The 11,598-nt window shown below is 44.8% G+C and overlaps 4 non-coding genes across 4 annotated transcripts; 3 read left to right on the top strand and 1 right to left on the bottom strand.

Moving 5' to 3' along the window:
• Positions 1-487: 487 nt before the first annotated feature.
• On the top strand, positions 488-574 carry trnay-gua (transfer RNA tyrosine (anticodon GUA)). The gene is given in 2 exon segments: positions 488-524; positions 539-574. It is a non-coding gene; the product is annotated as a tRNA-Tyr (tRNA).
• Positions 575-689: 115 nt separating this feature from the next.
• trnae-cuc (transfer RNA glutamic acid (anticodon CUC)) lies at positions 690-761 on the bottom strand. Its single transcript has one exon. It is a non-coding gene; the product is annotated as a tRNA-Glu (tRNA).
• Positions 762-9,136: 8,375 nt separating this feature from the next.
• On the top strand, positions 9,137-9,209 carry trnar-acg (transfer RNA arginine (anticodon ACG)). The gene has a single exon. It is a non-coding gene; the product is annotated as a tRNA-Arg (tRNA).
• A 2,082-nt stretch (positions 9,210-11,291) lies between these two features.
• Positions 11,292-11,378, top strand: trnay-gua (transfer RNA tyrosine (anticodon GUA)). Its single transcript is given in 2 exon segments — positions 11,292-11,328; positions 11,343-11,378. It is a non-coding gene; the product is annotated as a tRNA-Tyr (tRNA).
• Positions 11,379-11,598: the final 220 nt, after the last annotated feature.

Raw genomic sequence — 11,598 nt, forward strand, 5'->3', positions numbered from 1 at the left:
ACAATAGGCTGCTTTGTCAGTAGGATAACGGTTACCATACAATACTATGCCTCTTTTCAAATGCATTGCATGAGTACTGTCACAAGGACCTTGCTTTACGACCAGTTTATAGTGTCTATTATGCCATCGCAAGAATGGGAGAAAACTGAACCCCCTTGGCGAGGCAAATGAGAGCTCCCTCTGTTGAGCCTGATGAAATTGAATTCACTAAACAATCCCTTCGGATCATTCCCATGTTCTTCAAGGGGGCGGTCACACACTAAAAGCAAAAGGGACTACTCCAGGCGGAAAGAAGGTCCCATATGGTCTAGCGTTCAAGATTCCTGATTTTCACCCAGACGGCCCGGGTTCGACTCCCGGTATGGTAAGATTGGGTTGACTTTGCATCACTTAATCGAAACAACCAGCACGTATGTCTGTAGCAGTTTTAGCCAGGGGCGGAGCTTCAGCAACCTGATATGTTGAGGTTCTTTTCCCAATCAGTGTTCCTTCGATAGCTCAGCTGGTAGAGCGGAGCACTGTAGGTGGCAAGTTGGCAATCCTTAGGTCGCTGGTTCAACTCCGGCTTGAAGGAGGTCTTTTTCACACATAAACATTTCCTTGGCCGTGCGTCTCGACGAGGGCGTCAGCGCTTGAGTTTCTAGTTCGCCATTTTACAATCACGTCCGCCGGTGGTGGGCAAAAGCTCATTCCCTGACCGGGAATCGAACCCCGGCCGCGGCGGTGAGAGCGCCAAATCCTAACCACTAGACCACCAGGGAAGGTCTGCTGGTGCCTTGCCCTCAAGCTTGGCTGTTGGCCTCTACCAGATTTTGCAGCAAGACCACTAATACTTGTATTTTCCTCCAGGAGAGGAGACGTCACTGACCCTGGATCCCAGTAATTCCGCTGACAAACTGTCACAGACTCTGTAGGAATATCCTAACAACACCACTATGGAAGTAAAATAATGCCAAATTTTTTTGAAACAAAAGGCCTGTTGAATTGTACTACTTGAAAAAAATATGCATTGCATTAACCCTGCTTGTATTTTAATGCATTGTATTTTTAGGGCTTGCATTTTTATGGGCTGAAATTTAGCATAGTTGAATATTTAAGCTGAATATTTTAATTCAAAACATTTCAAACACAATTTCATTAGATAAATTTCAATAATCCATATTCAGCTTTCATATTTCACTTCCAAAATATTCGAACTGATTTAAAATACAACCTATAATATTCAACAGACAATATTCTGTCCATTTTATTTCGCTTTGCAAATTCACTTCCACAAATTCAGTGGTTCAAATTCGACAGTAAATTCAATGTTGACGTCCAGGAACTGCAGGAAAAGCAGTAGATTACCGAGCAAGCATAATCTCCATCTGCTGTTGGTCGACCTCGCCAGCAGGGGGTGGAAGCGCGTGTTGTTGACGAAGACCAGAGCAACAGTTAGAGCAAGCCATTCATTCATAAAAACTCATTTACAACAATTGAGCATGCATTAAGTTTTTTTTGATGATTATCTTGGTCAGTATGCGGAAAAGATGATAAAGGCACAAAAGCTGTTTTTATGTTTCATTCATTAACTTCATTGTTACTTTCCCTGTGTAGCCTTACATGTTATCAACTTTTTCTACCATGAACGGAATTATAATCGATTTCCCTCAATACCTCATCATACTCAAGGATTCCCCTTCCATCAGGACAAAACGCTTAACGTAGCTTAATGGACTAATACAGTGACATAAAAGACCAAACTCGCACCTTATTGGGGAAGTATGCCTACATACATGTTAATATTCCTACATACATGATTAATCTGGGAAGGGTCATATTTAATATTGTTGTCCTATATTGTTAGTTTAACTGTAACTTAAGTCGCTTTGGATAAAAGCGTCTGCTAAATAATTAAATGTAAAATTGGCTTGACTTTCGCACATTTTGGGACCGTCTCTAAAGTAACATTGGTAGTCCTATAGGCCTAAACGTTTCTAACTTCAATAGCAAACTTCAATTTATTTGAATAAATTGCGCATTATGCCTGACACCTACATGAATACTTTACAGTTGGTTTTATGACTGCAAGTCGTTCTCTTCAAATGCTATTGAAGTTAGAAACGTGTATACCAATGTCATATGTAACTTTAGAGACGGTCCCTAAATGTGCGAATGTCCAATGTCAAGCCAATTTATGCCAGTATCACTGAGAAACGCGCAGCTTTAAACTTTGCACGTTAAGTTAATATTCTGAGTCCTTCTGCTTGCCTGCGAGTTTGGTCTTTTATATCACTGTATTAGTCCATTAAGCTACGTTAAGCGTTTTATATGTCCAGCAGGGGCATCCTGACGTATTGAGGGAAACCCCAGCCTACTGCATGCAGCTCAATCGCCTCAATATAAGGTTGAGGCAACTAAACAACCAATAGATATGTCAAACTCAAATGTAACACTGGATCTGTATACATCCACATCGGGGGAATAACATTATAATCTCGTTCACGGTAGAGGTGCATGTAGGCTACACAGGAAAAGTAATCGTGAAGACACTGAATTTCACATAAAACATAATAATCACAAATACATTTAAATTGTTGTAAATTAGTTTTTATGAATGAATGGCTGCAGTTCCTGGATGTCAACGTTGAATTTACTTTCGAATTTGAACCACTGAATTCGTGGAAGCGAATTTGCACAGCGAAATGAAATGGACCGAAAACCACCTGTTGAATATTATAGGTTGTATTTTTAATCAGTTTGAATATTTTGGAAGTGAAATATGAAAGGTGAATATGGATTATTGAAATTTTACTCATGAAAATGTGTTTGAAATGTTTTGAATTAAAATATTCACAGCTTAAATATTCAACCATGCTAAATTTCAGCCCATAAAAATGAAAGCCCTAAAAATACAATGCATTAATATACAAGCAGGGTTAATGCAATGCATATTTGTTTCAAGTAGTACAATTCAACAGGCTTTTTGTTTCCAAAACATTTGGCATTATTTTACTTCCATACACCACAACTTGCCATGAAAACAAAACAACCGAGATCCCCAACATGTGAGGCCTCCATCTCGAAGGTTTTTATAGAAGTTTTTTGCAGACGTCTCTTACCCTGGATCCCAGTTCTTCCGCTGAGAAACTGTCACAGACTCTGTAGGAATATCCTAACAACACCACAAACTTGCCATAAAAACAAAAAATTTGAGATCCCCAACATGTGAGGCCTCCATCTCTAAGGTTTTTAAAGCAGTTTTTTGCAGACGTCTTTGGCCCTGGATCCCAGTTCTTCCGCTGAGAAACTGTCAAAGGCTCTGTAGGAATATCCTAACAACACCACAACTTGCCATGAAAACAAAAACAATGAGACCCCCAACATGTGAGGCCCTCCATCTCGAAGGTTTTTATAGCAGTTTTTTGCAGACGTATCTTACCCTGGATCCCAGTTCTTCCGCTGAGAAACTGTCACAGGCTCTGTAGGAATATCCTAACAACACCACAACTTAACATGAATAAAAAAAATTAAAAAAACGAGATCCCCAACATGTGAGGTCTCCATCTTGAAGGCGTTTGTAGCAGGCCCCTCATCTGACCCCTTCCTGATGTTGGCTCCAGGTCTGTTAATAGCATCAGAAAAAGTAGATTTCATCACAGGCCTCTGCCCAGTCGAACACCAACAGGTCCCGGGTAAGCTCAAGGACACCTGATCGGTGGGCCAGTGGCGCAATGGATAACGTGTCTGACTACGGATCAGAAGATTCTAGGCTCGACTCCTGGCTGGCTCGCTCTGCCTCTTTTACTACGCTGTCCGCCATTAGCCATTTTATTATCCCATAGTTTTTGTTATTATTATTATTGAATTGGTTGAGAAATATTAAAAATTGACAGTCCAACAATAGGCTGCTTTGTCAGTAGGATAACGGTTACCATACAATACTCTGCGTCTTTTAGAATGCATTGCTTGAGTACTGTCACAAGGACCTTGCTGTACGACCAGATTATAGTGTCTATTATGCCATCGCAAGAATGGGAGGAAACTGAACCCCCTTGGCGAGGCAAATGAGAGCTCCCTCTGTTGAGCCTGATGAAACTGAATTCAGTAAAGAATCCCTTCGGATCATTCCCATGTTCTTAAAGGGGGCGTGTCAAACACTAAAAGCAAAACGGACTGCTCCAGGCGAAAGTAATATCCCATATGTTCTAGCGGTCAGAATTCCTGGTTTTCACCCAGGCGGCCCGGGTTCGAGTCCCGGTATGAGAAGATCCGGTTGTCTTTGCATCACTTAATCGATAAAACCAGCATGTATGTCTGTGCTTGTAGCAGTTTTAGCCAGTGGTGGAGCTTCAGCAACCTGATATGTTGAGGTTCTGTCCTCAATCAGTGTGCCTTCGATAGCTCAGCTGGTAGAGCGGAGCACTGTAGGTGGCAAGTTGGCAATCCTTAGGTCGCTGGTTCAACTCCGGCTCGCAGGAGGTCTTTTTCACACAAAAACATATCCTTGGCCGTGCTTCTCGAGGAGGGCGTCAGCGCTTGAGTTTGTAGTTCGCCATTTTTCAATCACGACCGCCGGTGGTGGGCAAAAGCTCATTCCCTGACCGGGAATCGAACCCTGGCCGCGGCGGTGAGAGTGCTGAATCCTAACCACCAGGGACTGGTGACAAACTGACAAACTGAGAAACTCTCACAGACTCTGTAGGAATATCCTAACAACACCACAACTTGCCATGAAAACAAAGCAACCGAGATCCCCAACATGTGAGGCCTCCATCTTGAAGGTTTTTGTAGCAGGCCCCTCATGAGTTCGTAGTTCGCCATTTTTCAATAACTACCGCCGGTGGTGGGCAAAAGCTCATTCCCTGACAGGGAATCGAACGCTGGCCGCGGCGGTGAGAGCGCCGAATCCTAACCACTAGAACACCAGGGACTGGTGACAAACTGACAAACTGAGAAACTCTCACAGACTCTGTAGGAATATCCTAACAACACCACAACTTGCCATGAAAACAAAGCAACCGAGATCCCCAACATGTGAGGCCTCCATCTCGAAGGTTTTTATAGCAGTTTTTTGCAGACGTCTCTTACCCTGGATCCCAGTTCTTCTGCTGAGAAACTGTCACAGACTCTGTAGGAATATCCTAACAACACCACAAACTTGCCATGAAAACAAAAAATTTGAGATCCCCAACATTTGAGGCCTCCATCTCGAAGGTTTTTTTAGCAGTTTTTTGCAGACGTCTCTGGCCCTGGATCCCAGTTGTTCCGCTTAGAAACTGTCACAGACTCTGTAGGAATATTCTAACAACACCACAAACTTGCCAAAAAAACAAAAAAATTGAGATCCCCAACATATGCGGCCTCCATCTCTAAGGTTTTTATAGCAGTTTTTTGCAGACGTCTCTGGCCCTGGATCCCAGTTCTTCCTTTGAGAAACTGTCACAGGCTCTGTAGGAATATCCTAACAACACCACAACTTAACATGAAAAAAAAAATACGAGATCCCCAACATGTGAGGCCTCCATCTTGAAGGTTTTTGTAGCAGGCCCCTCATCTGACTCCTCCCTGATGTTGGCTCCATGTCTGTTAATGTCATGAGAAAAAGTAGATGTCATCCCAGGCCTCTGCCCAGTCGAACACCAACAGGTCCCGTGTAAGCTCAAGGACACCTGATCAGTGGGCCAGTGGCGCAATGGATAACTCGTCTGACTACGGATCAGAAAATTCTTGATTCGACTCCTGGCTGGCTTGCACTGCCTCTTTTACTACGCTGTCAGCCCTTAGCCGTTTTATTATCCCATAGTTTTTGTTATTATTATTATTGGATTGGTTGAGAAATATTAAAAATTGACAGTCCAACAATAGGCTGCTTTGTCAGTAGGATAACGGTAACCATACAATACTATGCGTCTTTTCAAATGCATTGCATGAGTACTGTCACAAGGACCTTGCTTTACGACCAGTTTATAGTGTCTATTATGCCATCGCAAGAATGGGAGGAAACTGAACCCACTACGCGATGTAAATGAGAGCTCCCTCTGTTGAGCCTGATGAAATTGAATTCAGTAAAGAATCCCTTCGGATGATTCCCATGTTCTCAAAGGGGGCGTGTCAAACACTAAAAGCAAAAGGGACTGCTCCAGGCGGAAGGAATATCCCATATGGTCTAGCGGTCAGGATTCCTGGTTTTCACCCAGGCGGCCCGGGTTCGGCTTGCGGTATGGGAAGATCGCGTTGTCTTTGCATCACTTAATCGAAACAACCACCATGTATGTCTGTGCCTGTAGCAGTTTTAGCCAGTGGCGGAGCTTCAGCAACCTGATATGTTGAGGTTCTGTCCCCAATCAGTGTACCTTCGAAAGCTCAGCTTTTAGAGCGGAGGACTGTAGGTGGCAAGTTGGCAATCCTCAGGTCGCTAGTTCAACTCCAGCTCAAATGAGGTCTTTTTCACACATAAACATTTCCTTGGCCGTGCTTCTCGACGAGGGCGTCAGCGCTTGAGTTCGCCATTTTACAATCACTACCGCCGGTGGTGGGCAAAAGCTCATTCCCTGACCGGGAATCGAACCCGGGCCGCGGTGGTCATAGCGCCGAATCCTAACCACTAGACCACCAGGAGCTGTTGACAAACTGACAAACTGTCACAGACTCTGTCGGAATATCCTAACAACACCACAACTTGCCATGAAAACAAAGCAACCGAGATCCCCAACATGTGAGGCCTCCATCTCAAAGGTTTTTTTAGCAGTTTTTTGCAGACGTCTCTGGCCCTGGATCCCAGTTATTCCGCTGAGATACTGTCACAGGCTCTGTAGGAATATCCTAACAACACCACAACTTGCCATGAAAACAAAAACAATGAGATCCCCAACATGTGAGGCCTGCATCTTGAAGGTTTTTAAAGCAGTTTTTTGAGACGTCTCTGGCCCTGGATCCCAGTTCTTCCGCTGAGAAACTGTCACAGCCTCTGTAGGAATATCCTAACAACACCACAACTTAACATGAAAAACAAAACAAAAAACAGATCCCCAACATATGAGGCCTCCATCTAGAAGGTTTTTGTAGCAGGCCCCTCATCTGACCCCTTCCTGATGTTGGCTCCAGGTCTGTTAACAACACCACAAACTTGCCATAAAAACAAAAAAATTGAGATCCCCAACACGTGAGGCCTCCATCTCTAAGGTTTTTTTTTTAGCAATTTGTTGCAGACGTCTCTGACCCTGGATCCCAGTTCTTCCGCTGAGAAACTGTCACAGGCTCTGTAGGAATATCCTAACAACACCACAACTTGCCATGAAAACAAAAACAATGAGATCCCCAACATGTGAGGCCTGAATCTCGAAGGATTTTAAAGCAGTTTTTTGCAGACGTGTCTGGCCCTAGATCCCAGTTCTTCCGCTGAGAAACTGGCACAGGCTCTGTAGGAATATCCTAACAACACCACAACTTAACATGAAAAAAAAAAAACGAGATCACCAACATGTGAGGCCTCCATCTTGAAGGTTTTTGTAGCAGGCCCCTCATCTGACCCCTTCCTGATGTTGGTTCCAGGTCTGTTAATAGCATGCGAAAAAGTAGATGTCATCACAGGCCTCTGCCCAGTCGAACACCAACAGGTCCCGTGTAAGCTCAAAGACACCTGATCAGTGGGCCAGTGGCGCAATGGATAACTCGTCTGACTACGGATCAGAAGATTCTAGGTTTGACTCCTGGCTGGCTTGCTCTGCCCCTTTTACTACGCTGTCAGCCCTTAGCCGTTTTATTATTTCCTTTTATTATCCCATAGTTTTTGTTATTAATATTATTGGAATGGTTGAGAAATATAAAAAATTGAGAGTCCAACAATAGGCTGCTTTGTCAGTAGGATAACGGTTACCATACAATAGTATGAGTCTTTTCAAATGCATTGCATGAGAACTGTCACAAGGACCTTGCTTTACGACCAGTTTATAGTGTCTATTAGGCCATCGCAGGAATCGGAGGAAAATGAGAGCTCCCTTAGTTGAGCCTGATGAAATTGAATTCAGTAAACATTCCCTTCGGATTAATCCCATGTTCTTACAAGGGGGCGGTCACACACTAAAAGCAAAAGGGCCTGCTCCAGGTGAAAAGAAGATCCCATATGGTCTATCGGTCAGGATTCCTGGTTTCACCCAGGCGGCCCGGTTTCGCCTCCGGGTATGGGAAGATCGGGTTGCCGTTGCATCACTTAATCGAAAAAACCAGCACGTATGTCTGTGCTAGTAGCAGTTTTAGCCAGTGGCGGAGCTTCAGCAACCTGATATGTTGAGGTTCTGTCCCCAATCAGTGTGCTTTCGATAGCTTGTAGAGCGGAGGACTGTAGGTGGCAAGTTGGCAATCCTTAGGTCGCTGGTTCGACTCCGGCTCGAAGGAGGTCTTTTTCACACATAAACATTTCCTTGGCCGTGCTTCTCGACGAGGGCGTCAGCTCTTGAGTTCGTAGTTCGGCATTTTAAAATCACGTCCTCCGGTGGTGGGCAAAAGCTCATTTCCTGACCGGGAATCGAACCCAGGTGAGAGCTCCGAATCCTAACCACTAGACCACCAGGGAAGGTCTGTTGACACCTGCCCCTCAAGCCCAGTTGTTGGCCTCTACCAGATTTTGCAGAGGGACCACTAATACTTGTATTTTCCTCCAGGAGAGGAGACGTCACTGACCCCTGACCCTGGATCCCAGATCTTCCGCTGACAAACTGTCACAGACTCTGTAGGAATATCCTAACAACAGTACTACTTGCCATGAAAAAAAATATTGAGATCCCCAACATGTGAGGCCTCCATCTCGAAGGTTTTTAAAGCAGTAGGAATATCCTAACAACATCACAACTTGCCATGAAAACAAAAACAATGAGATCCTCAACATGTGAGGCCTGCATCTCGAAGGTTTTTATAGCAGTTTTTTCAGACGTCTCTGGCCCTGGATCCCAGTTCTTCTGCTAGAAACTGTCACAGGCTTTCTAGGAAGATTCCAACAACAACGAGATCCCCAACATGTGAGGCCTCCATCTTGAAGGTTTTTGTAGCAGGACCCTCATCTGACCCCTTCCTGATGTTGGCTCTAGGTCAGTTAATAGCATGAGAAAAAGTAGATGTCATGACAGCGATCTGCCCAGTCGAACACCAACAGTTAGGTGGGCCAGTGGCGCAATGGATAAAGCGTCTGACTACGAATCAGAAGATTCTAGGTTCGACTCCTGGCTGGCTCGTTCTGCCTCTTTTACTAAGTTGTCAGCCCTTAGCCGTTTTATTATTTCCTTTTATTATCCCATAGTTTTTGTTATTAATATTACTGGAATTGTTGAGAAATATAAAAAATTGACAGTCCAACAATAGGCTGCTTTGTCAGTAGGATAACGGTTACCATACAATAGTATGAGTCTTTTCAAATGCATTGCATGAGAACTGTCACAAGGACCTTGCTTTACGACCAGTTTATAGTGTCTATTAGGCCATCGCAGGAATCGGAGGAAAATGAGAGCTCCCTCAGTTGAGCCTGATGAAATTGAATTCAGTAAACATTCCCTTCGGATCATTCCCATGTTCTTACAGGGGGCGGTCACACACTAAAAGCAAAAGGGCCTGCTCCAGGTGGAACGAAGATCCCATAATGTCTATCGGTCAGGATTCCTGGTTTCACCCAGGCGGCCCGGTTTCGCCTCCCGGTATGGGAAGATCGGGTTGCCTTTGCATCACTTAATCGAAAAAACCAGCACGTATGTCTGTGCTAGTAGCAGTTTTAGCCAGTGGCGGAGGTTCAGCAACCTGATATGTCCCCATTCAGTGTGCCTTCAATAGCTCAGCTGGTAGAGCGGATGACTGTAGGTGGCAAGTAGGCAATCCTTAGGTTGCTGGTTCAACTCCGGCTCAAATGAGGTCTTTTTCACACATAAACATTTCCTTGGCCGTGCTTCTCGACGAGGGCGTCAGCGCTTGAGTTCGTAATTCGGCATTTTAAAATCACGTCCTCCGGTGGTGGGCAAAAGCTCATTCCCTGACCGGGAATCGAACCCGAATCCTAACTAGTAGACAACCAGAGAAGGTCTGTTGACACCTGCCCCTCAAGCCTGGTTGTTGGCCTCTACCAGATTTTGCAGCAAGACCACTAATACTTGTATTGTCCTCCAGGAGAGGAGACGTCACTGACCCCTGACCCTGGATCCCAGATCTTCCGCTGACAAACTGTCAGAGACTCTGTAGGAATATCCTAACAACACCCCAACTTGCCATGAAAACAAAGCAACCGAGATCCCCAACATGTGAGGCCTCCATCTCAAAGGTTTTTAAAGCAGTAGGAATATCCTAACAACACCACAACTTGCCATGAAAACAAAAACAATGAGATCCTCAACATGTGAAGCCTGCATCTCAAAGGTTTTTATAGCAGTTTTTTGCAGATGCCTCTGGCCCTGGATCCCAGTTCTTCTACTAAGAAACTGACAAAGGCTCTGTAGGAAGATTCCAACAACAACTAGATCCCCAACATGTGAGGCCTCCATCTCGAAGGTTTTTGTAGCAGGCCCCTCATCTGACCCCTTCCTGATGTTGGCTCTAGGTCAGTTAATAGCATGAGAAAAAGTAGATGTCATGACAGCCATCTGCCCAGTCGAACACCAACAGTTAGGTGGGCCACTGACGCAATGCATAACGCGTCTGACTACGAATCAGAAGATTCTAGGTTCGACTCCTAAGTGGCTCGTTCTGCCTCTTTTACTACGCTGTCAGCCGTTAGCCGTTTTATTATTTCCTTTTATTATCCCATATTTTTTGTTATTAATATTATTGGATTGGTTGAGAAATATAAAAAATTGACAGTCCAACAACAGGCTGCTTTGTCAGTAGGATAACGGTTACCATACAATAGTATGAGTCTTTTCAAATGCATTGCATGAGAACTGTCACAAGGACCTTGCTTTACGACCAGTTTATAGTGTCTATTAGGCCAATCGCAGGAATCGGAGGAAAATGAGAGCTCCCTCTGTTGAGCCTGATGAAATTGAATTCAGTAAACATTCCCTTTGGATCATTCCAATGTTCTTACAGGGGGCGGTCACACACTAAAAGCAAAAGGGCCTGCTCCAGGTGGAAAGAAGATCCCATATGGTCTATCGGTCAGGATTCCTGGTTTCACCCAGGCGGCCCGGATTTGCCTCCCGGTATTGGAAGATCGGGTTGCCTTTGCATCACTTAATCGAAAAAAAACAGCACGTATGTCTGTGCTAGTAGCAGTGTTAGCCAGTGGCGGAGCTTCAGCAACCTGATATGTTGAGGTTCTGTCCCCAATCAGTGTGCCTTCGATAGCTCAGCTGGTAGAGCGGAGGACTGTAGGTGGCAAGTTGGCAATCCTTAGGTCGCTGGTTTGACTCCGGCTCGAAGGAGGTCTTTTTCACACATAAACATTTCCTTGGCCGTGCTTCTCGACGAGGGCGTCAGCGCTTGAGTTCGTAGTTCGGCATTTTAAAATCACATCCTCCGGTGGTGGGCAAAAGCTCATTCCCTGACTCCCGGGAATCGAACCCAGGTGAGCGGCCGAATCCTAACCACTAGACCACCAGGGAAGGTCTGTTGACACCTGCCCCTCAAGCCCAGTTGTTGGCC

This window comes from Siphateles boraxobius, unplaced genomic scaffold (assembly GCF_051911475.1).
Source record: "Siphateles boraxobius isolate OS27281-9 unplaced genomic scaffold, OSU_SipBor_1 5, whole genome shotgun sequence".
Lineage (NCBI taxonomy): Eukaryota > Metazoa > Chordata > Actinopteri > Cypriniformes > Leuciscidae > Siphateles > Siphateles boraxobius.